Below are 25,256 nucleotides of genomic sequence, written 5' to 3'. Positions count from 1 at the left end.
TCGCTATGAGTGTAAGTGCTCTACTTTCACCTGCTCAAAATCGCCGCAAGAATCCTCTCATCGCACAATCCGTCTACGTCTTAACTTGGCGCATAGCCTCGATTAAGGAGAAGAGGGCGCGGTCAGTAAAGCCGAAGAATATCTCGCTGGGTAACACGTGGAAGCTGTTATTTATTGTTATGGGACGGTGTGGAGCCGGGGTACGCGGCGTGTGGGTGCCCGATCAGACGCCTCCGAATCTGAGCCCGGGTCGTTTCCGCCGCTCGAACATCGCGGACACCCCGTATACCCACGCCCTGCTGTGTGTCCAACACCTACCAGCCGCCCATCCCACCGGCTTCGGCCGGGGCCCGGCCGTATTTAACCAGTGCGACCGATACCGATTCTCGGCTACAGAACGCGCCGAGACCACTAAATTTATCCCGCTCCTACGGGGTAACGTCTTTATTACCCGCTCATCCCCGTGGTCTTAATTCGAGTCGGAGCACCCGGATCATCCAGCCGCCGGTGTCACGATACTTGTACTTGATAGTCGCGCACATTCTCAACTGGGGCTAATCTCGTTGGGTCCGGTTTGGATTCCGGGTTTTGGAAGCCAAAGGAAGATCTCAGGATTTTCACCTTCGACGACAGCGCTTGTATCGTGTCAACGTAGTTCCTTCACGTTCATCTTGTGTATCAGTATTTGCATTCAGCCCATGCTCTGGCGACTCATTGGCGTCAATGACAAACAGCTGATTCGATCGATTTGGCCTTTCATTTTGACGCTGTACTTATAAGTCTGATAATAAATTCGTCCTTGAATGTTGAGATGGTACTTTCGCATCATAAGCTGAATGGTCACTGAGGCGAAATTGATCATTAGACGAACATAGTCGTATCAAGTCCAGTACTCACTTTGGATTTTTTCTAGCAGCTCGCTTCATTCATATTTGCCTTGCGCATACATGTTATGTACGAGTATAATCTGTGGGTGAACACTAAATTGGCAATGCCGTCACTTATTAGTAGTACGGAATAGCGGAATCTCAACTATTTTTAGCACTTTCAAGGCGAGGCTGAGAACCCACTATATTCCAAATCACACTCGATGTATCCAACTTGAGTCGTTCCGAATAGGTGAAAAAAAATTGCACTGGACTAAGCAATTAGTGTCGACCATTTACTTCCAGAGGTCACGAAGACGATGAACTCCTTTTCGTAGTTTCACATGGGTGATCAAACCCACTGCTTGGCTTACTTCATCATCTCCTATTTAAATCGGAGATCACTATTCCGACGAGATTCAGGCCAGGTTCCATTCTGTCACGGATTCGGTTACGCCAGATCTGTGAAATTCGGTTAATTATTCTACTCTGTAAAAAATTCTCCGTGTCAAGCCAATGCTACTTCAATCCTCGGTGGTCCCCGATATCCAACGTTGAACACTGCTTGTTGCTACTCGACAAAGCGTAATAGTACTCTGTTATAGGTGTGTAAGAGAAGTTGTTAAGAAAGAGGTTGAAGCTGGTCTTATTCTCTGTCGGTTATCACCGAACAATCCCGTTGTTCGCTCCTGTTGACCTCATCCGAACTGTCCAAAAGTAATTTTTACGACGTCTCATTGTCAGGTCAAATGGACGTTCAATCCTTCTTCGTAGGAGAGAATTTCACGTTTACTATAACAGCCAAAACATAATACTGTAGCAATAGTGAAGTCAGAAATTTTTATTTGGAGTCAAGCAAACCATCATTCTTAGTTATCCAAGATATCGCGTTCATCACTTTTTAATACTGAACGATATCGGGCATTCATATCTAGCCCGTTACAGCTGTTCGATTAGACGTACGATGATCGGAGAACTTTGAGAATTTGCCCGCGCTTTTGCTCCACGTACGTCTGTTTTCTTGGTTTGCAAACAGCCGATGCCTGAGAGGTTCGAATTTGACTTAGCGAGGGAGAGAAGCCCCCTGGAGGTAGTTCAGGATCATTCTGGGGGCCAATAACTCCTCCCGACTTATTGCGAGTGATCGGGCCGAGCCGTAGCTGGGACCAAGAGGGTCCCTGGAAGTATATTTTTACGAGTTGAGGTTACGCTCCTCCCGCGCCCCGCACCCCGGCCGTTGCGAGTCCAGGGTTCGACTCCACGCGGTGGAAGAATATAATTTACAGCCCTCGCCTCTCGAGAGCCGACTTCTCGACGCGTTAACCCGGCCGAGGAACGGCTTTAATAGTGTCTGTCCGTCCAGTCCGTCTGTCCCGCTGCTCGTCCGCCGAGGCCAGCACCTCGACTCCTTGTCCACGTGTGGGTAGCCGACTTGCGCGTCTTGTAGTGTGCGTTAAGAAATTCACGGTCTCCGCCGACCGAGAACCAAGGCGCTCGCAACCGGGAGTCACACCTTTCGTCCTGCAAATGCCGGGGGAAAATCGTCCAGCTCTATGCGGCCCCCCAGACTGAGTTTAGCTCAACGCCACCCCGGCCGCCACCCGAGACTTTGACCTAGTTTCTGGGACCCTAGTCACGGCTAGACGACTAGGTCGCTGGTCGAAGGAATGCATGCAGCTTCTTCCTGTAGCTATTTAAAAAATGCTGACGTGTGGATGACCAGGTAGCACGTTACTATCGACTGATCGTCAACTTATTACATACGGGAACATTCAGTCGACTTATCGTGAGTTACTAAACCAACATGACCACTGCATGAATTACAGTTGCTTTCTGGTTTGCTAGTTTGACATTGTAGAGGTCGTTCGTGAACCCAACGTTGACTTAACTTCGACTCGTGGTCCATTTTCCGGTACCATCTCAATCGCTGGAAATCCATCAGGAAGCAGCGCGTCGACTTGCTGTTAATTTTTCTCGACAATTCGGTACGTCAACCAATCAAGCCAGTCGAATAATCTTCAACTTTCTATAGGCAGAGGTGAATAATCCCGCAGCCTTACACGGCTCTCACATTTTCAGCACATGCAGATCGCGCTGGTGTCGTGATGCGGATTCGTCCGGATCATCGTTTGGCAAAAACTGGACGACGAAGACTCGCACCGTCGCTAACTAGAGCGGAATCCCTGATCGGGTGAAAAAACCCACTGGCCGAAAGAATCTCGTCGCTTTGCTCGCTTTTTCCGATCTTTCGCTTTCCTGTTGCTCCAGGCGGCGGCGAGCGTCCTTCTTCGGGATTCTTCGAGGCACCGCAGACAGCTTGGGGTCGACCCCCTTCGGTGGGGCACCGAGGCTCCCCGAGGAAGAAGAAGAAAAAGAAGAAGGTGAAGGAGAAGGAGATGACGAAGAAGAAAGGAGCCTCCGAGCTTAAGGCTCAGGACTCGAGGGGACGCAGGCGCCCCTCGTTCGCAGCTCCATACGCGGGGTCGAGGGCAATGAAAAGTTACGAGCTGGAGATGCTTCGGTTCCTTTATTTTTTAACTCGCGCCGTTTGCGCGGGGTTCGCGGTTCTCTTCTTACCTTCCTCTTCGCTGCCGCTGCTGCTGCTGTTGCTGCTGATTCTTCGCTCCGCTCGCTCGACCATGCGCTGTTTATTGTATTTATTTTAACTGCAAACACGCCTACGTCTATATGCATTTAAAATATAGCACAGTTGGGCTCTAGTTTATGAAGGGTCAGGTCGTGCTGCCTTAGTCCGGAGCGAGAGCGCGGCGAAGAGGCGAGGAAGAGGGAGGACGGGAAGAGGCCCCCGGGCCCTCGGGAAGGGATGAGAGTCCGAGGGACTAACAAGACTCAGTTGAGTTAATAAGAGGCATAGATCACGGGGAGTGTGTACTAAACGTTCGAAATACAAGTTTCAAGATAAACACCGCGTAAATCAAAATAATTAGTCCCGAAGTAGGCTCAGGGTGTATATACATAAAAAATGTGTACACATCTACATACACGTATGTCTGCACCACGCAGCTCCATTGTCTTTTTGTCTAATTTATATTTCTTATTTTTTTTTTCTTCTTCTTCACCTCTCGCAATCCTTCCATAGTCTTTCGACGAGTTATTAATTGCTTCCAATAATTTTTTTCTTTTCATCTTTTTTCACATTCTTATTTGAAATTAATGAATATTAAAAACAAAAAAATCTTCTGTAATCACGGATCACCTGCACGCGCGAGGCGTGACCTCGTCGAATATAACGAATGCCAGCTTGATATCGAGAGAGATTGTAAAAAGAAGAACAATCACCCACCGTATCTAGACAACGGCGTTGCGTTTCGCTTCACCGATTCGATTCTAGTGGGCGCCGTTCACGCTCGTTGTTCGAATTTCGTTAAACACAAGTCCGTTTTACACTGTAAGTTATCGACGTGAAAATAGCGCCGAAACATGCCTTTCAAAATTAGTGTTTGTAATTATTCGCTGTTGCCACTCTCATTATTCTCATTATTGTTGTTACGTTACTTTTTTTTTTTTTTTTTTTTTTTTTTTACAACAGTCGCGATATAAGAATATAAAAAAAGGTCTTACATCCGGTATGCGATAATTTTCTCCTTAATTCTTCCTGCTCCCGAATCAGGGTCCGCGATATTCTCATTCATCGGTCCCATTTTTTAGCCAGGTAAGATTGTAATAAGCCCTGCGATCGGGCCTCGCGACGCGGTGACAAATGAGTTTAAGGGACTAACTAGAAGATAATAGAGCGAGCCATTCGTTCGTCGGGCCATCTGTGAGGCCGTTTCTGGCCCGCAGGTATATAGGGAGACTCGCCGACAGGATGTCAAAATGACCCGAAGAGCATGTGTATATAGGTATACTGTACAAGGTATAAAAATAGGAGTGAGAAATAATGCGAACTAAATTGATAATGCCTGCTGCACCCGCGCCGGATGTCGACGATAATTATTTACTTTTTAGCAGCCACCACCGTCGACGTCGTCGTTGTTCTTCATTATTATACCAACTCTTATTATGGGCACCTTGCGGCAACGAACTGCGGGAAGCGAGAGGAAGCGGGTCAAAAAAATCTTCATCCATCGAACCGAACGCTATGCTATATACGATAATCGTACGATGGGCCAGAGGCTTCGCCAGCCTAAGCCTCTCGGCTCCTTTCAGATTAGCAACGCGCTCAGCTATTGTCTACGTTTAAGAATTTCCACCGACCATGCTGCATCAGAGATTTTTTTGTTATATCCTACTTCTTTCTTTTCTCTCTGAAACTGGGGGTTTGTTTCTTTTCTAAGAAACTTTTTCAGACCGGAGTTTCACAAGGATTCGATCATGCAAGCTGCATCGGGCTTATAATACGATAGCTGGTGAATTTTTGAAGCTTTATGAATGCCTGCCTGTATTCCACAGAAATCTTGTTTCGCGGTAAACGATTTCAATACGTTTTCTCTACCGACAAGCTTGCAAATAATTCCTCATACTTCGCAAGGCTCGTTACCGGATCTCACGAGGAAAATCCAACCATCGTAAAAATGTCATAGAATTACTTTAACTCGATTCAGGATCTTGCATACAGTACAGAACGTTATGTACTTCAGGAATGAAAATTTTTGATGAACGGAACTATCCGAGAACTTGTTTAGAAAATATTTCCACTGCCTGTGAATACGGAGCGGACGAGGAGCGTGAAATGAAATAAAAATCAGAGGAAAATACCACACGTACGTAAAAAAAACGTAACAAGAGAAAATCCAGGTGATCTCAGATGACCCGGAGGGACCGAGGTTGGTGGAGTCCATCGACAGGTCAGAGGCGCGATTGGGACCGAGATGAAGGGCTGGGAGTCGGAAGGGGGGTTACAGGCAGGCATAGCAGCGTAGAATGAAACGATCCTAAACCTAAACCTAAACCCAAACTAAATGGAATGAAATGAAATGTAATGAAAAGCCCACGGCACCCATGGAGTGGAGATACATCAAGATTGGGCTGACGGTTGACTCCTCGGCGGGGCCGCGCGACGGCCCAACTCGCGCACGACGGGGGGCCCGTAAAAACTGGATCCTAACATACACGCCGCCTCGCTCTTCCAGACCATGCCCCAGGCATAATGAGGACAAACTTTTAATCCCGTCTCAATTACAATTCGCTTCGTTCTACAACGCGGTCTGGGTGTGATGCTCAATTTTAAGGCAGTCCTTCCAATTTCTGATCATCTACCTATCCCTCGTAGATATTAGGTCGCGAAGCACCAACGAGAATGACGCGCGTCGGAGTACTTTGTGAAACAATTTTTCGACTGTGGGCTCTGAGACATCCGATAAATTGTCTTTGAATGATCACGAATTCGGACGTTCGATGTATTGAGTATACTTTGCGTGTTCGACACGTTCGTTTCGTTGCACGGAAAAAGTATAAGAATTGTAAAACACGGTGTTTGACGGAGGTCCAGTATCGATTCAAAGGATAACGAGCCGGGACATTCATTGCACCTTACGCGGAGATGAACCAGTTGTTGTTGTTGTATTTTCTCTTGATGTACCATACAAGCGGATAGATTGAAATTTTACAGAAGGATTCGTTTCCCGGAGAGTTACCGAGATCCCTGACGCAAGGAGCGCTCCAGATCTTTCGGAACAAGGTGAACATTGTTCAACGGTATTCTAAGGATCTGGAGGAAAAATCCCCGGCTGGATGGGCACACACCTGGTTCTCCGGGGCGGCATTAGGCCGGATCGTGGAGGACGGTGGACCACGGAAGGTGTGTGCACGGGCGGGCGAAGAGCTCGTTTGGTATATCTGTGAGTGTATATTTTTGAAAGAGGGAGAATATGAGGAGGAAAGAACGCAGAGTTCTGTGTGCTTGGGACGCTCGAAAGGGGCACCCCGGCTGCCCTCTCCCTCCGGCTGCCCATAACCAAACGGAAACATAAATGACAAAGCAGTTTCTCTCCCGAAATGACAAAGAATTTCGATTCTGAGATTACCTGGCTGCTGGAGGGCCCGGGATCGGGGACCGGGGTCCCCGTCAGGCCTCGAGTTTACGAGTTAAATTACACGGGAGAAAAGAATTTTATTCCATAGACCCGGTGGCGGCGCTCGAGAAGAGAGACAGAGAGAACGACCCGGTGTCTGATAACTTTCGTGTTTCTATTCCTCTCCCCGTCTGTATATACGAATCACCTTTTATATTGCCTCGAATCACACCCGTCCTGTACCCACACCTAGTAGCCCCCTTTCTTCCTACGCCCACCCTCTTCTTTCTCCCAAGATTCTCCCAAGATCCTTTCCAACGCGGCATACAGGCTTCCGCTTCTTATTTCGCGCGCGCTTCCTGCTCACCGACAATTATCATCTGCGTACAGATTCCTTGTCAAGGTCTAGAGACAGCCGAACGGATTGATTGCACCAGCAGCTGACTGTTTCGGTGATTTCACGCATCCTCATGAAAGGCATTCAGTAGTGTTCTGATACTTTCTCCTAATCATCGAGAAGAATGTGAATTCAGTAGTCACTAGTCTCTAGAACCACGAACTGAAATGGATTGACCGTCAACGAGGAGTTTCTTTTCAAGAACACTAGAGGAGCTTCCATCCGAGATACTCGTCAACCAGAAATTTCGTGACGAAGATTGTTCGGCTTCTCTTGTTCAAGTTAAATCCAATAGCTGCCTAACCGCGTCTCATCAGAGCGAAGATATCGCGTCTTGTGTGCCTCACATATCAATGAACAGCAGAAAGAAAGGAGCGTCGTCAAGCATACGTTATGCCGCATCGTCGATCACCGGCGTTTTAAGCCCGTGAGTGAATTTCTTTCATTTTTATAATGGATCGCGAAGACGGTTTCACTGATGACGTACCGGGCCACGTAGAATAGGACCACTGTCTACCTCTCCGTATCCCTGTAATCACTCCTTTCCTCTCTTTCTCCCCGCTTCTCCCCTTCAACCTTCACGTGCGTCAATATTCGCAGTAGATTGTCGAGCACAGGTACGCCATAGACTTCCGGAGCTGCTATATCAGCCTACAGTCATATCTTTCGTTGATACAGAGGCACAGGGGCGAGGAGTGAGTGCCAGCAAGCGATACTCGAGCCTGAAATTCTCGCGTGTGCAACACCTTTTTCCCTTGACAGTTTAAAAGAATCAGTGAAGTCCAACGGTTAACGAGCATTGATTTCCGGTATCCTTATGATTCTTGAATATTGTATCCCAACACGACAGACACTCTCTATAACTTCCTGCTCTAGGGGGTCCGGTGGTGGTGGTGCTTTGACGTATGAAATCGGTAAGTCAGACAGCGTCCTAGTTCGCGAATCGATTGGCACAGCCGTGTGAAACCCATATTGATACGTAACAGTAGCAACGCGAGTTACGAGTCATAGTTCCGAGCGTGAATTCAGCATGCAAGCAAGAAGTTATTCAGAGTTCGGTACCGGCGTTCGATCGGTAGATTTGCAAGGGCCGATGTCGTAGGTCAGGGGTACCCGCGGCTAGTCGAGATTTTCCTCCGCGGATCCGAGCGTCTCCGGCGTCCGGCGTCGAATCAGGAGAGAGCGGGACGAAGAGGACGCGACGCGGAGGATGGTAGCCGCGAAGCGAGGGCGGGGCGGTGGGGGGGAAACGGGGCCCGTGCCCCGACGCCGAGGCCTTGCGGGCCCCGGAGAACGCGAGCCAGCCAATCGGCGGATGGGACTCGTCTTCGAAGACGGCTGCGGCTGCCTCCTCCTCCAACTCCGGGCCGCGCGACGACGCCTCCGCTGTCCTCGGGGGGGACCGAGGGGGATCGGCGAGGGGCCTCACAGTGTGGGTGCCCCACACGTTACACGGGGGGCTGCTGCCGCCTCCGACCCGTGGCCGCACAATGCCAGGGACGATCTTCGAGGACGCCTATTCCGCGGTGACGCGAGCAAGATTTAGTGCCGACGGGTCTCACCGACGAATGTCTTCGCCCCCTTTTCTCTCCCCCCGTTCCTCCTAACCCCGTCCCCCCTCCGCGTATTATACTCTACCTCCTGCCGCGGATTTTCAGTCTTGCCGGTTAATGCTATTAGGGATTCGCCAGGGGCCCCCGATTTTTACCCTCACGGCCTCGTGTTTATTCTATTCTTTCTCTGTAGGTAATCATCGGGATTACAGCTCTCACGATCAGTCCTCTCCGGGTATCGTTGCGGGGCCTTGTCGTTGCCCCCTGATATTCCACGATCCGATATAAAGGGCCCGCTACTGCTCTCGGATGTTCTAGGTTCCATGATCGATTTCTTTGAGCAGATTTTAACCAGTTTCAATCGAAATTTTTAGCTTGGAAAATTCACGATGACGCGAACTTTGCAAATTGTTGCAATGCTGACTCGGTGCTATACGATATATGTAGATTGACGTAAAGTGCGAGACTATTTAGTCGGCAACTTTTTTCGCACACGAGACGCTTTGTTGCAATATCAACGAGTCTCTTCTCGTCACGTGGAAGTAATTTTTTTTTACATCCAACCAACGGCCTCAATAAACCGATGACTATGTTACAACGCGTAAAGTGAATCACGTTATTTCGTTGCTTATTATGAAAACTCGACAGCTTCAAATTGTCTCGCAGCCTTGCGCGTAGTGATTATTCTAACGTTAACGTTAAAGATCGAATGATTGATCATTGACTATGGACGCCGCGAACTCGGTAAGCGATACATTTATGCAGGGAGGACGAAAGCAGGTGATGAATTGTGAATCGAAGAGGAATTTCAGTGGATGCAGGCAGATACCGATCGCGTATACGGGTTTTAACGCGTTTACAGGTATATAAACATTCATCGACGTATACTAAATAATTAGGGTTCCTGTGAATCTAGCGCGTATTGCCAGCAATCCGTACCGTCGATACGAAGTCCGCGTTATTCCAAGATCGCGCCGGGACGATGAATAATACATATGCATAATGCCGCGCCGCGGGATCGCGTTAAGCATTCTCGATGGCGCATAAAGAATGGCAGCGTAACAGTATAGGAGGCAGGATTTCTCATTTATTCTTAATAAGTTGGGCCAAGTGCGTTATACGCGTGTGGAGGGGCGAGAGGCGATCTCTTCGCTGGTTAGTCATACATTTATATAGACGATATAACCGCGCAGGGGATGCTGTACCGAATCCGTGTCCGCACCCACGTATCCCTGTATAGAACACATCCGCGCGAGAGATACGTATCTCCTGGTTATTAATGTACGTCTGCTTCCCCCTCATCCCTTAACCCCGATCCTCGCCGGCACCCGTTTTCCTTCCCAAAAACTCGCCCCCCCATCCCCGAAAGCAGTCGATGCCTTGCCAAGAAGCGCGGAAAATCTGAAATTACGCGAAAACCTATCCAGCATATTCGTTCGCGGTGCTCAAACCAGTCTGATATTCCTTTCTTTGAGGGTGGGAAAAAGTAAGAGTCTTAAAAAAGCTCCCACTACCCAATCATTTTAATTGTTCTTTGACTTTTGTTTCATTTCTGACGCACGTGCAATTGATTTTCACAAATAAATTCGTTCCGTTTTATATTTTTTTATACTTAGCTAAAGATCGAGTAGAAGCGAATCGAAATCGGTTGTTTTATAAACCGATTATTAATTTTTCAAAATGTTCTATGACATGACAATGAAATCGTACTTATCGATTATTATGGGTGTACGTACTATGTGCCGGGTAATAAAAATATGACTAGTAAGAGATGATGTGAAACTTTCTACAGTGTATTTCTATTTAACTTCCTTCGGGAAACGGTATCTCAGACGAAAAATTTCATCGCTTTGTGTATCGAGTTTTTTCACCTGTGTTTTGTTCTTTTTCTATCTTTACAAATTGGGTCCGATTGGGTTTGGGAAAGACTCTTAAATTTTGTCTCATTCACCCGCTCAAGAAGATTTGCGAACTCTCGCCAAGGATGCAGAATTTTAAAAAAACGATCGAATAATTCGAATGCTTTACGTTAGATAAAAAAAATCACGCACGCGCATATCGAAAGTTGATCTTTGTTCAAAATATTATCCGATTGTCGAGCTTTTAGGCGGCTTAAGAATAACGAGCATTATACGTATAGAGTCGATCTGCATTAATATATATATATAATTCGTGATTTGTCGGAAACATGGATTCGAGGGCAGGGTTGAGTATCGCTGGGTTTAACCGACGTAAGAATGAGTCTGTATTGATCACACTTGAGAAGCCTCCACCACTTCTCGAGTCCCTCATCCCTCCCGCCCTCCTCCGCAACCCCCGAGATATGAATTCCTAATACACAGCCGCGTCTCGAACGCTGGAAAAACTCGGTAACGCGCTTCTGTTATACGCTCCATCCCTTTTCCTCTTGTACCCTCATCCCCTGACTGTCTCATCCACCAGACGTGGACCAAGATCTTGGCCGTTATCCAACGGCAATCAGAGAGATATCTTTACTTTAATTTCCTTACTTTACAGAAGTGCGTACAAAGACGAGGCAAATGTGTTCCGTAGACCCGGATTTATGCAACTTATCATCCACGGGTAATTTAAAGTGCACAAATGAGAGGAAAGCTGTTTTAACGGGTGCCAAGATTGTTGCAAATCTGCAGTTGTAAGAGACGACACATCCCGACGTGAGCGAAAATAAACGGTACAAATTATGAGCTTGATATTTATCCACGAAAATACATATAATTTTATGCAAGAAAATGTTAAAGTATCTCCGTTTCTGATTATTAATAGTTTTCTTTTTTCTTGGTCTACAGTTGGGAGGAAAAACCGTCAAAAACTCTTTGAACGGTATTCAAAGTTCGCGATGTTAAACTATATATAAAAAAAAAAGACGTGATGACGTAGTTTTGTTTTTTGTGCGTGATTATACGGTAAATGCTGCGATTTTCGTGTTTTACAGAGAAGAGGAGTTGAGATTCCGCGAAGAATATCTGTCGCCGCTCGTCGCTACTGGAGCTCAAGACGTTGTTAGAAGAAAAGCGATCTACACATATAGTGGATGAATAATCGATGCCATTTGGGTGTTTGAATTCACTTTCGCCTTTATCGACGTCGTGGAAGCCCCGAAGGCACGAAGTAAAATACACGAGTCAAACAGACGAAAGCCTCGTATCCGGAACGATAAGCTTTTGGTTTTCTTGGTACGGGAGGATCGATAGAGCGTTGAAGCGATTGAACGAATTGAAGGGTGCGGATGGGCATACCTAATACCCTCTCGATTACAAACGCGTCCTCGGATAATGTATAATCGGTGTAAAAAGCGTCGATCAAAGAGGGAGGGATAATGAAAGTGTAGCGCATTAAAAAAATGTCGATCGCATTTCCCCTCCTATGCCCTTTCCTCATTCATTTATTCTCTCACCATTCTTTCTTTCCTTTTATCACTGGGTGCATGACAGGCAGGAAAGCATACACCATATACATTATAATGTACAAAACTTGGACATGTATAATTTCATACACATAAGCGTTGTGTAAAAAAGATCGTCGGTCGGTTATAACGTGCGGCAGAGACAATTATACAGGCACAACAGAGAAGTAACGCGCTCGCTGACGGAACCTCGTTTTAATGGTATTTTTGCGGGATGAAAATACGGCAATGCGAAGCGACGTAGCAATTTCATCTGCGGGGGAAACGCGTGGATTATGTATATAGGTACCTAGCTATGTAATACGCATAGCCCGCAGCTAAGCTAACCTGACTATAGCTAGCTAGCTATCCTCTTTGAGCCGGGTATAATCGGGCACAAGCAAATTAGCCGAATAATTACAGACGCGGAGGGCGGGGGGAGGGAGACGGGCTCCTCTCCTCTCCTCTCTTCTCCTCTTCGCTACTCTATTCTTCTCTCCTCTCCTCCTTGCCCGAGGTTCTCGCTCTCTTATTTTCATTCCTACTCCTCTCTCGCCGCAGAAACAATAATCGTCCGCGAAGAATCGCGTCATTATACCTGACTGCCATGCCTGCCTGCTACTGTCTCAAACAGTTATTATAACCGAGTTAAGGGGGCAAAACTACTGCGGAGCTGACGAAGAAGAAGTGTAACGATGATCTGGACGATCTTACAACGCGATGGAGAGAATTCACCTTTGCTTTCACTGAGGTAATTAACTCGTGCAATTATAACCGCGGCTCCGTGATCCACTGCCCTTTGTGCGGGATGCCTTATTTTCTACCGATGGCTGTTTGGTAATTTTCGTGGCTCAGTCACGCAGCGTGAATCTGCTGGTGTGACTAACAATATTTTTAGGCCACACGAAGCATGTCTGCCGCAGGAACTGAGCGTCGTCGATTCTCGAGATCATCACGAAGAGCAGCTGATTTCGGATCGGTAACCGCTAAGCAGCTTCTTCCAAGGTTTTAGAAGAGATCGAAAGAGATACGTGCTGCATTCTTGGTGCGAAGCGAACTTTCATGCTCGTGGATCTCGGTTCCATGGTTTTTGAAAACTTTTCTTTGACGGTATTATTTTTTGTATTTTAGGGTGCCTGAGTGATTTCATCCGATTTGCGACAAAAACAGGGAGAAAAAACGATTGGAAATATTCAGAGAAATTACGCATCGTCGTGTTTGGTACCAAGTTGATTTTGCTGAAGAACTGCAAGAATTTATGTAGATTATAACAAATCGGTAATGTTATGCTTTGTTAACATTGCGTATAACAAATTGATGAAAACATTACTTCACTGTAATTGAATGAATAAACAAAATTACTCGACTGATGTTACATTTTTAATTACTGCGATAAGGTCTCCAAGTGTGCCGAAATATCAATCTCTATTCCTGTTCATGACGAAGGTTAGTGACGAAAATTAAAACGTAGTCATGTGACTCAAGCTTTTACCTAATGTTGATTGGTATCAATTATTTCGCAATGCAAAACCTCAAACCAATGGTCTACATAGATTCTTGGTAATTAATTGTACCGTTTATGGCGGTACGTGATGGGTATGCGGCAAAATGCCGCTAACCGTCAAAATCACAGACAAAAAATGTAGGCATCTCAATGAAAAACTACCTAAACGGTAAATGGTACTCTTAAGAAGATGTTCGTAAAGTACGAAGATCTTTCTCTGTATCGTTTTCGAATAACAGTAAAAAATATGAAGTATTTTGCATGAGGTTTCACACATAATTCTTGAGCGAATGCTCGTATAATAATTTTTCGGAATTGTATATTAGCGAGATACAATTCAGTTCATTTGAGAAAAGTGATTAGATGACAAACGATGCGTACTCCATTAGTGATTAGTCGTAAACCTTTAAATTGAAATTTTTTCATAAATTTTATTAGTTGAGAACGACGTTGAGAACCATCAGTCAGACCCGTGTATAAGCGTAGGTTTACCCCTCTCACCGCCTGCCCCTGAGAAGCGCTCGCCAATCTCCATAAAGACTGATATTTTTTTCACGACATCAAATTCACCCAGGTTGTTTTTTTTTTTTTTTATAAGATTGTGAAATTTTATTTTGCAAATGCCGTGAAAAATATGAGTGTAATTAGATATCTCCAGAAAAATGAATTTATTACGTTGAAAGATTAATCAATTATTAAATAGTTTCTTTGGATCGAATTATAAATTCGATACAGCTGTACACTGTTAAAATGTTTTAAAACTCGGTGTATAAAATTTAACACATTCCAATGCGAAAACTGATATTTTTTTCTCTCATCAATTCGGGTTGTGTAAATTTATTTATTCGAAATAAAACTTTGGTAAAAACCTTAAAATATAATTCTTGACTCATCGTGCAGCGTTGAATGAAAAATTAGTATGTGAATAAATAGTTATTCTGACTATACACACAGAGAAAAATTTAATCAAATTAAATAAAATTTGTTTGAATCAGACAGATTTTCTATACTGCCACACAATTGACTAAAAATGATCTCTAGATTAGAAGAAACGTTTCGAATCTTATCATTGATATGCTTCGAATAAAAATTTAGATTTTTGCGTGGAAAAGAGTTTTAAAAAATCCAAGAAATCGATTATTCCAGCGCAGCTAAAACTGTTTGATATTATTATTTTTTTTTTTGTCACTTCTGTACAGGTTTCACTGAAATTTGAATCCAGATTGTTTGCATCACAAGTCAGATACTTTAACGGTTGCCCCAAAGTATTTGATCGAGAATATCAAACAACGATTTATTTTAGAATGAGAAGGAAGCGAAAAAGTATCCCGGTCGAGTCATAAAAATATTTTGTCTAACCAACCAAACATTTCAAACACGTAAAATTTTTGTTGGCAAAATGCGGATTGAACACGAACGACGCTGTTGAACCAACTATTTTGTCAAAACCTCCGTACGAACAGCGAATTTTTTATGGAACAGTCATTTTCTGAAAATCAATTTTGATGAACAAAACATTCAAACTTTTGAATCTGCCGATTTTGGATAATACATCTGACACTATGCGAAGAAACTGTGAATTTCTCACCATTTCTCGAAAGCCTAGAATCACTTAGAAATAGTGTAAAGGCAAAAGGTGTAAAAACCAAATGTTGAAACGTCGAGTTAAGCAGATTGAAATTTTTGAGTGTAGCAAAGAGTCAAAGTCGAGTTAATTAGAATCCGCGGTGGCGTTCGCGTCTCTTGCCCGTTCCCGGAGTTCTAATCCTCCGGGTATCTGGTAGCTGATGAGGATTCCTCGCTGATGCGGAGGAGGAGGACGAGGACACGAGCGAGCGCGGTTGTCGGGTCGGTGGCGAAGCGGCGGAGCGAGGATGAGCGTAATGCCTACCGGATAGTAATGACGTTGTTTAATGTTTAATCATAGCCGGCAAGTACGCGGGGAAGTATAATCAGAGTATAATTTGAGACAACAACTCTCGAGCCGCGTCCGCGAGGAGATCGGCGCGACGGACGGTTGCGGTCGACGCGGCTCCTCCGCAGCCTCCGTCTTCGGGGCGGGTAGGAGGTTCGAGTCTCCGGGTACGTGTGCCTCCTTACGCCGTCTTTCCCGGCTCGTTTCTCTCCTCACATACGGAATTCCTTGAAGGCATGCACCCGGAGTCCTCGACGAGGACAGCCAAGTGGCAGCCGGGAACCGAGTTAGTTCGGACACGGTATAGAGAATAATGTAGCACATTATAGCAGGGTATTAGAGTGGCCGGTAGCCGACTGGTCAGTTTTTTGCCGGATTCCTGTAGCGCCTTCAACAAACACGAGGGGAAGGAAGACGAAGAAGAAGAGGAGCGACGTCGTCGTTCACTCGCTTCACTCACGAGTTTTGTAATTTTAGAACCTCGAGCCGCACGCTGCGCACTCACACCTTGTCCTGTGCGCGCCGTTTCATCGAATACTTTCTCGATACTCGATGCCTTCTAAATACGGCCATCGATCCATCACTCAGCTCTCCGCTTCATCTTTCTTCGACCGCAAATTTAAACCTTGCCATTCTCAAACTCGTTTGAATTAAGCCCGACCTAGCTCTGCCGTTTACTACTTTTTATTATCAATGCTCTTATCTGTACTTTATATTCTCAATGGTCGGGAGAGAAGTGAGTATTTCTCTCCGACGATTCGTCTCGGAATCTTCCGTCACTTCATTTTTACCACGTTGGAAGTTAGTAACCATTCGTGATGAGGAAAAACCGTTACTTTGTGATTTTGGAATTGTTTGAAATTCGGTGAACCGTACAAAATGAAACGTACTCATATTTTGGAATCTTCTTTCCTTCGGTCATTGTAAAAATAAGAAAATAGAGATTTTTTTCCCAGTGTTTCGTTACGATAACGTTACTAACTTCAATCACGTACATTTTTAAAGAGCGAATAGAGAATTTAATCTCAAGAGCTTTTACCAATCGAATCGTGATGCTGTTCAATTTTCGACAAATCGTGAAATCGCGATTCAATATGATCACCGTAGAGTTTTCATGTTTGTCCATCAATGCGCAGCAAAGAGTGTTAAATATTTCGTAAACGGGATCTCGATCCTTCTTGAAAGCATAACGATAAGAGGATTCCAGAAATACTTGCTTTAGATAATTGTTCGGCCCGGAGGATCGGAATTAATTTTTCGGGAAAAATCATTTTAGCCTCCACAAAATCATGCAGATGGTGTTCTAGTATCGAAGGGTACATCTTACAGCATTGTGAAATTTCCCTATCTCGAGAGATAATTATTGGGCACGATGTCAAGTCAGAAGTTGAAGAAAGCGAAGGAAGTAAAAACGACGATACGCACTGAAGTGAGCGTGTCACGTTCAAAAGCTGTTTCTTCCCCAGTTTCGGGTAACAATCGTGGATCTGTGCGCGTGTGCTTCGAGGCAACAAACAACAACAACAACAACAACAAGCGAGAAAGCAAACAAACGAGGAAAAAGCACGGAAAATACGGGTCGAATGACGGAGAGAGGAAAAAACAAAAATTGAAACAAAGAGGACCCGAGACTGAGGATTGGGCGTCGCGGTCGCGTGCGGCTGGTTTGTCAGTCTGTATTTACACGACAGGACAGGGCCCGTATCGTCCCTCTCTGAACGATCGCAGAGGACAATGGCGATTGTTACTATTCTTTACTCTCCGGGTGCGTTTTGTCCAATTTAACCCTTCCCACCTACGCTAAGCCTCTACGTGACCACCGCCCAGATACGATAGCCTAGATTCAGGCTCTTTCTTTCAATCGCGGCCGTTTGATCAATTAAATCACGTAATTTCGATTCCCCGATCCCTCGCAGACAGGCCACGATTTCATCGAATTCACGAATACAGGCGTATTTTAAGCGATTCTTTGTGTCTTTCTACTGGAGCTGTGCACTCAATTGTTTGTTCGATTGATCGAATAATCGGTCCTCTCTACTGTTTTTTTCTTTTTTTTTAATCGATTATTCAATTAATTTGAAAAACAATTAGTCACAGTCTGCGATTAATCGCGCAGCCTCAGTTTCTGCCTTTTAGAAATCAAATTAGAATCAGATTTCGTCTTGCGGATAGATTTGGGTAACGGTTCTAGACTTCTTTTTAACCCGAGCTTTATTTTTGGAAATTATTAGAAGTTCAAACAAGACTTGGTATAAATTTTAATTTTCTCAACAATTGTACCTACTGATGGGTATGCGTTCAAATTTATGCACCTATATTGGAAAAGATAGACGAGTAAATTCAATGGTGAAACGTGTGACAGCAAAGTTACCCAAATTTATTTCTACTGTAATTATAAAATTCGCGTTCACCGACATTGATGTATAATAAAAAAAAAATATAACATCGAACTTGCCAATTATCAGAAAAATTCGCAATCGCCACGAATATTCACGTGACGTGTCAATCCTTTCAGGGTAACCGAGAAGCTCTTCTAACGGCGTATTTTCAGGCCATACGTAAGTCACGGAGTTGGACCGCAGGCGCGATTCTCCGCGAAAAAAAGTTTTTTCATCATTCTTTTATTTTCACCCCGAAAAAATAGCTGCCCCCCTAATCGTACACATCGGCAATAATTCGGGGTGGCGTAACTGCGACCATGCAGTGACTCACGCACGAAATATATCCACCTATAATAGCTGCAGAACTGCAGTAATGCAACGCGTAGGTATATAATGATTTATACTCGACTCGAGTTAGGTTTATAGTTCGCCCCTCGTTCCTGCTGCACGCGGCTTTTTTCCTCCACGCATTATATATATATATATATATATATACACACACACGACACACGTAGAGACGGATGCGAGGTTGCGTGCGTATAGGTAAAAAATATTTTTCTCTCCATTTTATTTCTTCTCTCCTCTTCCCTTTATCGCTGTTTTAGCCTTTTTTTTAGGGAGAGAGACGGAAGGAGGGTCCTTCTCCTCTCTCACCCCAATAGACCGATTGCAGAACGGAGGAAGAGGCGGCTTTTCTCTCGCCTTTATATTCCTCTGTTCCGCCGTCGCCGGGTCGCGTTCCGCAGCCTGAATATTGTAGATCGATATAATTAATAGCGTCAAAGTATCGGGTGACATATGGCCGGAGAAACTGTTGCGATGCGCGACTACCACCACCATGAAAACTATAACCAGTCTGCGGATTTACGCATCGGTATGTATAATGTTACCAGATTTGAATCATCGCCAATTTTCGATACCATCGAACCGATTAAATACCGATTGAATGAAGCTAAAATTTTCGATAACCTTTCATACACCCTTTCGAATTTTTCTACAGTGTTTTTTTTCTCGGTTTTTGGGTTTTAGAGGAATATTTCATTGAATATTGTCGAGAATAAAAAAATTACACTCGATTCCGTTTTTACAGATTCAACGCACGACTTTTTCACCATTTTTCTCTCCATTTGAAAACTGATGTATTATTTAAGCTCATTTTGTTTTCTTTTCCAACTGGCACTTGTATACTTTGGATCAAAGGATTACGGAAACATTTGATAAGCTTTGCAATTAATTTGGTTCGAAATATTTTTCAAAACAGTCGCGATTCGCTCCAACTGACGAAGAACATAATATTACAAAGTACTCGTACTTGAAAAAAAAAAATGTTTTTTTTTTGCGAAGAGGTTGTCCAGGTGTAATGTAGAAAAGAAAAGAGAAACCGTTCTTCTTTCGCTAAGAGGTAAGAAAATAAAAACGGAACCGTCTGCTTTCCGATTTCCATACTGCCTCAACGAGGGACGGAACCACGATGCGGTTCATAAAACGCGTGGCGCATATTTTCATGCAGAGGAATAAATCCGCGACGCGTGTTGCAACCCCTTTCGAAAATCCGAGGTAGAAGAAATCACCTGCAGGCATCCATTGGAGGATCATCTCGAGTCGTATAATACCTGAGCGCTGATTTATTATACGCGGTGCGCTTCTTCTTTCATGCGAATGTACATAATATGCATTTCGTTGAAGCGGAGTGCAGAAGCCGAAGTACAGACATCGGCTCGAGCCCTGCACCGGCAGGAAAAAGGGGCCGGCACTGAATAGTTTTGCATGCATGTCCTCTCGTCGATTCTGTAACTCGGTTCACCGACCGAGAAGTAGATTCGTACATGGGTACATACAAAATCACGTATATGGTCACGCGCCGTCGTGTATACATGCATAATTTCTCACCCCCAATGACACGAATCCGAATTCAAATTCAAATTCAAATGAAATTTAGATTTCAGCACGCGCCCAGTTCTCCGATTCATTCTTTGGACCAAAGATTTCCCGCCTCTCCCCCTTTCTTTGAACTTTGTTACCCCCGTGTTGCATTCACTATACTTTTAAATAATAGTTTTATCGAGTCCCTTTTGCGCCCTCATCACACCGATCTTCCCCAGCCGTTGAGGGTGTTCCACGCCTGTCGAAGGTTCAAACGCGCCGCTCTTTCTAGGCGTAGGGTATAAACTATAGGAAATCAATTTTTCCAGCGAATATTCCGGCTTTCTTTACTTTTTACACCCACCATTCTTATCCCCTGAAGCTTTTTTGTCGTCAGTTCTCTTAGCTTTTTTTTCTCTTCTTATTTTTTCCCCCTCTTTCCTCATTTTTTCTACGGCACTCTCTGCAGTCCCTTCGTTGTTTTTTTTTTTTTATTTACACTTTTTTGAATTTTTTTCTTCATATCCTTCCCTCCCTCCCTCCCTCTTTCTCTCTCTCTCTCTCTCTCTCTCTCTCTCTCTCTCTCTCTCACCCATCACTCTTTATAAACGACCGATTGTCCGGAGGGATGCGCTGTTTACACGAATACTAGACTGCGCTATGCGTAACCCATGGCCGGAGAAAAATAGTCTAGCGTTTATAACCCATCTTTACACCGGAGCAAGTCGATCGCTCGTTCGATCTCCGCGTATCGGATCATGACTGCTATCGCACAATGGACCTCACGATGACCGTCTCGGCGTCAATCGGAGGTCCTAAGAATTCTTCCCAAACTGATCCCTTTTGTTGGGATAAAAATGACCGGCCTTCCCCTTTCCTTCTCATCGATTGAAATGAAAAAATCAGGAAAAAAGAGTAAAGCATAAAAGTAGGTGTAAGAAAAATGAAATATTGACGAAATTAAATTTAAAATAAACCGAGGTTAGTCCCGTTGTTACTTCCATTTACGATGAAACAATATAATTGTACAATCTTCAAAATTTAAATTGGTTTTTATCAATTCCGTGAAACAACCTTTTGTTTTTCATGGCATGTTAAGGATCGTTTAGCAGAGGATTATTTCGCTGTTGGATAAATTAACGAACACGAATTATTTTGATAAGGCTCTAGGCTTTGTTACAAAAATATAATGAACTGGCAATTTGAAATTGAATTCGAATTGAATTTCGGTGTTCTCGGGTATGCATAAAAATTCAAATCGTCAAAATAAATGTAATTTCTTCTTACTTTTCATGTGTATTAGAAGAGGCAAACCTGAACATACGGCCTTGCGGTCTAGAATACACGCGCTAATTCCCTTAATTCCATTAATTTCCACCGAAGGATTAATCCCTGCTGCTAAACTACACCGGCAGTGCTTCCCTGTCGGTTTCAATATAACGTGTCCAGGATAGGGTGCGGTCTTCTCGAGCTAACTTTGACACGACGCGTCGTTGTCCAGAGTTGATGCCCGCATACTCCTAATTACACATTCTTACTTCACGTTTACAGCTCCAAATATTTCACACTCCGTAGTCAAGTGTTCGACAAACTTCCAAGAGTATATCTGACTATTTTAAAGACTCATTTGTGACGTAATCGAATTAAGCGAACGTGTATTACTCCATTATTAAATTCTGCTATACACCAGGAATTGTGTTTATTTTAGAAGCTGAGACGACGGATTTGATGCAAAACTATTTCTCAAACAGAATTTTACCCATTGATTCGTTTCCAATTATTATACGTTATAAACGTCCTCGAATATTGCAATGTAATATCGACGTATGCGTGATTATAGGTATATAAAAGCATCGAAGCTCATTAGTCGTAATCTACACTCCAAACGATCTACGAAATATTTTCATTGTCATTAATATTTAACTTTTAGACTTTTTTTTTCTTCCTGATTACTCCCTTTATCCCCCAGTGATTGGGTTTGGAAAGTATATCGAGTTTCGATTGCTGAGATCTGCCATTCTAATTGTTGCGCTTTCCTCGAAATACAACAAAAAGAAGTAAAATACAATGGTAACGTAAAGCATAATCACCAATTGAAAATACCTACTGTACAGAATAATCATTGGACAATATTCACAGATAGTCATCGGATGCATAAGGACATTTCCTGAGTGATGGGAAATGGGATGAATGAAATTTTTGGATAAGCGAATGGTAGGTATACAAAAAAAAACGAACGACTGAAAGAAAATACCAAGAAACAAGTAATAAAAACGAAACGATAAAGTAATCTTGTGATAGTATAGCTTTATTTTAGACTAGAACGGAAGAAAATAATATAATAATATTAATAATATAAAATAATAATAATAATAATAATAATAATAATAGTAATAATAATAGTAATAATAGTAATAATCATGATAAATTATTTACACAAAAGAATGGGGTTGAACATACATACTAGCATTGTTTTGCATTTAGGGTTGGGTGACAGGGGGTGTTGTGAGTGTAAAAATTTTCAAGGATTTGCAAAAAAAAGGGGCCATACCCTCGCCGGAACGTGGCAAAAATCTGACAATACGCGACGCTGACGGCGATATCCTGCTTCGTGAAAAAACGCGTAACATACTCTTATTGTACAAAGAATCGTGCGCAACAAGGAATCGAACCGTTGCCTCGCGTATTTGCAACATTCGTCTTCGAATCGTCTACGACTCACATTTCAAACTTACGCGCAGCCCGAAAAACCTGCATCCTTGTTCCAAAACATACCATTCCAGATGTTACGGTTTTATTTTATGCATGCGACCTAATTCTCATTTTATATATATTCCCGCTGTTATGATTGATTGATTTTTCTCATGTGTAATACGTTCGCATCAAGGCGAGGACAGAGGGCAGTCACAAAAAAGGAGAAAGAGAGAGAGAGAGAGAGAGAAAATTACTATAATAAGAATAATGGCATATAAATCGTGACAGTAAAAATTCAGAGAAGAATCATAAATAACTAACGCCTCAAACAACAATAACAATAATAATAATAATAATAATAATAATAATAATAATAATAATAGCAATAATAATGATGATGATGATGACGCTGCTGATGATGATGATGATGATAATAATGGTTACACTAATAAAATCGATGATAAAAATAAAAATAAAAATCGACATAATGACAATAATATTACATACAGTAATACTAATCATAATAATCATAATAATAAAAATAATAATGATAATAATAAGAATAATAATGATAATGATGATGATGATGAATATGCTGATTGTAAACGTCAAAGGATACCGTACTGATAACGATAGCGAATCGTACCAAGGTATACGCATAGGTGTACATATATATGCATAGTCTGGTCGTAATATGGATGATCGGGGAGAATTCGTAGTCATCACTTAGTGCGTGTGTGTGTGTGTGTGTAGTATGCTATTGCAAGCTGGTGACCGGTGCTGAATGTCGGAAGCGGAGTTTCGTCGAGTGGAGGGGGAGGGAGAGAAAAAGAGAGAGTGAGCACGATTCATACGGGAATTCCAATCTCCCGTAGGATGTTCAGGTGTGTAGGACGAAATCGTGCCGGGTTAATGAAGATTATACAAATTGTTCTCAATTTCATTTTAAACGCCTGTGAAAAAATTTGAAAGCTATTGTCTGTTCCATACCGGAGCTACGGTTACTTTCAATGTTTCGTGATTTTACATTGAGCCTTACAGTTTCCCATAAGAATCAATGTAAAATCGTAAAAGATTATACGTAAAAACATTGCGGTATGGTTAAAAAAAAAAAGTGATAACAGTTCGTATAATTTTCACTGACCTGGCACGATTTCGACCTACATGCCTGTACGTCATTCTTTTCCGCGTGCGAAAAGTTACGAGAGAGAATTGTCAAGAGAAATCTATTCCACGCGATTCTTCCTCCAACAATTTCTCTTTAAAATCAATGAAGTTATTCGGTGAAAATTTCATTTACTACTGCGATAATTAGGTGTCTGTATACAGGAGTTAAGTAGGGAACTACCAAGGTTATGCTCTTCCTCCCCCCGCCGATCAACATTCTGCATTTATAGCAGCCGGAAACTATATAGGCGCTCTCCAGGTTTCCAGAATTGGGACCTATCGTCAACAAGAGGACCCTAATCTGGCCTCGTAGGAAAGCTTTGAGTCCGGACACATAATATATAAATATACATACATATATATACCTGTGTAATATTCATCTCTAGAGCATATTCGTAATTATTACATTATATCATTTTTAATAATGCGCATTGTATATTACTTACAAGGGGATAGCTCTATGAACCGGATTTTTATTCGCGCGTGTTCTCAGGGCAAAGATCGAGGCGAGAATTGAAATAACACGAAAAAAAAAAAAACAGTAAAACTCGTAACACTAAAAATAAAAAAATAGGTACTCGATATTTTGTTCTAATGCATTTGCTTTTTTTTTAAATATTCTTTTATACGATTAAGGGAATGATAGATAACGATTCAAGGGCAAGGGCGACGGGATAGGGATAGTTTTCTCCTATATATATATCCTAAGTAGGAATTAAAGCCGATATAGTCTGTCCTCCGTTCCTGGCTATACTATGATGAACTAAACGGTATACTTTTTTTTTCCTTTTTTCATTTTCATCTTCATCCTTTTTCTTTTCTTTTTCCATTACGATTCTCTCATCCTATTATATATATATATGTATATCCGTAATAATAATATTATTCTAAATCATAATATTAATCGTTTATCATAATTGAGTCAGTATTAAAACGACGTAGGATATATCTGTATATGCTAAATTGAAAAATATAATAATAATAATAATAATAATAATAATAGAATCGATCGTATGTGGATATAAATTCTAACATAGTTTTTACTATACATAGGTATAACATGATCTACCATCGTTCTGTGTCTACTATCGCTTCTTCCGTCTTCATCGAATATATCTAATTGTTCCTCATGTCATTACTTAACTTTACCTTTAATTGTCGTCGTTTCTTATTATTACTATTTTTCTACGCGTTTAAAAAGAATCACCGACGATGGCTCGTCCTCGGTATTACGTAACTCGTTCTATGTACCTAGGTAGGTAACAGACTAATTTCTAGGTTAACCAGGGTGTTGGAAAAAAAAACTTAAACGTTTCTTCTCTAGCTGCACTTTTTCTATCCTCGTGTATATTATCTGTTTACGTACCTAAATCTCGACAAATCTACCATATTTATTCTGTCTTGAAAACCGCATCTCTTTCATCGTGCCTCTTTTCCTTTCCTCTCTTTCTCTATCCGTGCTCACTTAACGCCTAGAATAGTCATCTGATAGGAACTTTCAGTATTGCCTAGCTCTGGATATATTATTTACTACATAC

General features: G+C 42.9%; 1 protein-coding gene across 5 annotated transcripts in view; it reads right to left on the bottom strand.

The window, feature by feature from the left end:
• Window positions 1-25,256, bottom strand: part of LOC124300045 (zinc finger homeobox protein 3) — a 207,356-nt gene that overhangs the window by 38,292 nt on the left and 143,808 nt on the right. The window lies entirely within an intron of this gene.

The sequence above is a fragment of the Neodiprion virginianus genome, chromosome 3 (assembly GCF_021901495.1).
Source record: "Neodiprion virginianus isolate iyNeoVirg1 chromosome 3, iyNeoVirg1.1, whole genome shotgun sequence".
Classification (NCBI taxonomy): domain Eukaryota; kingdom Metazoa; phylum Arthropoda; class Insecta; order Hymenoptera; family Diprionidae; genus Neodiprion; species Neodiprion virginianus.
The sequence above is the reverse complement of the archived record's forward strand: the minus strand, read 5'-3'. Positions and strand labels throughout refer to the sequence as shown.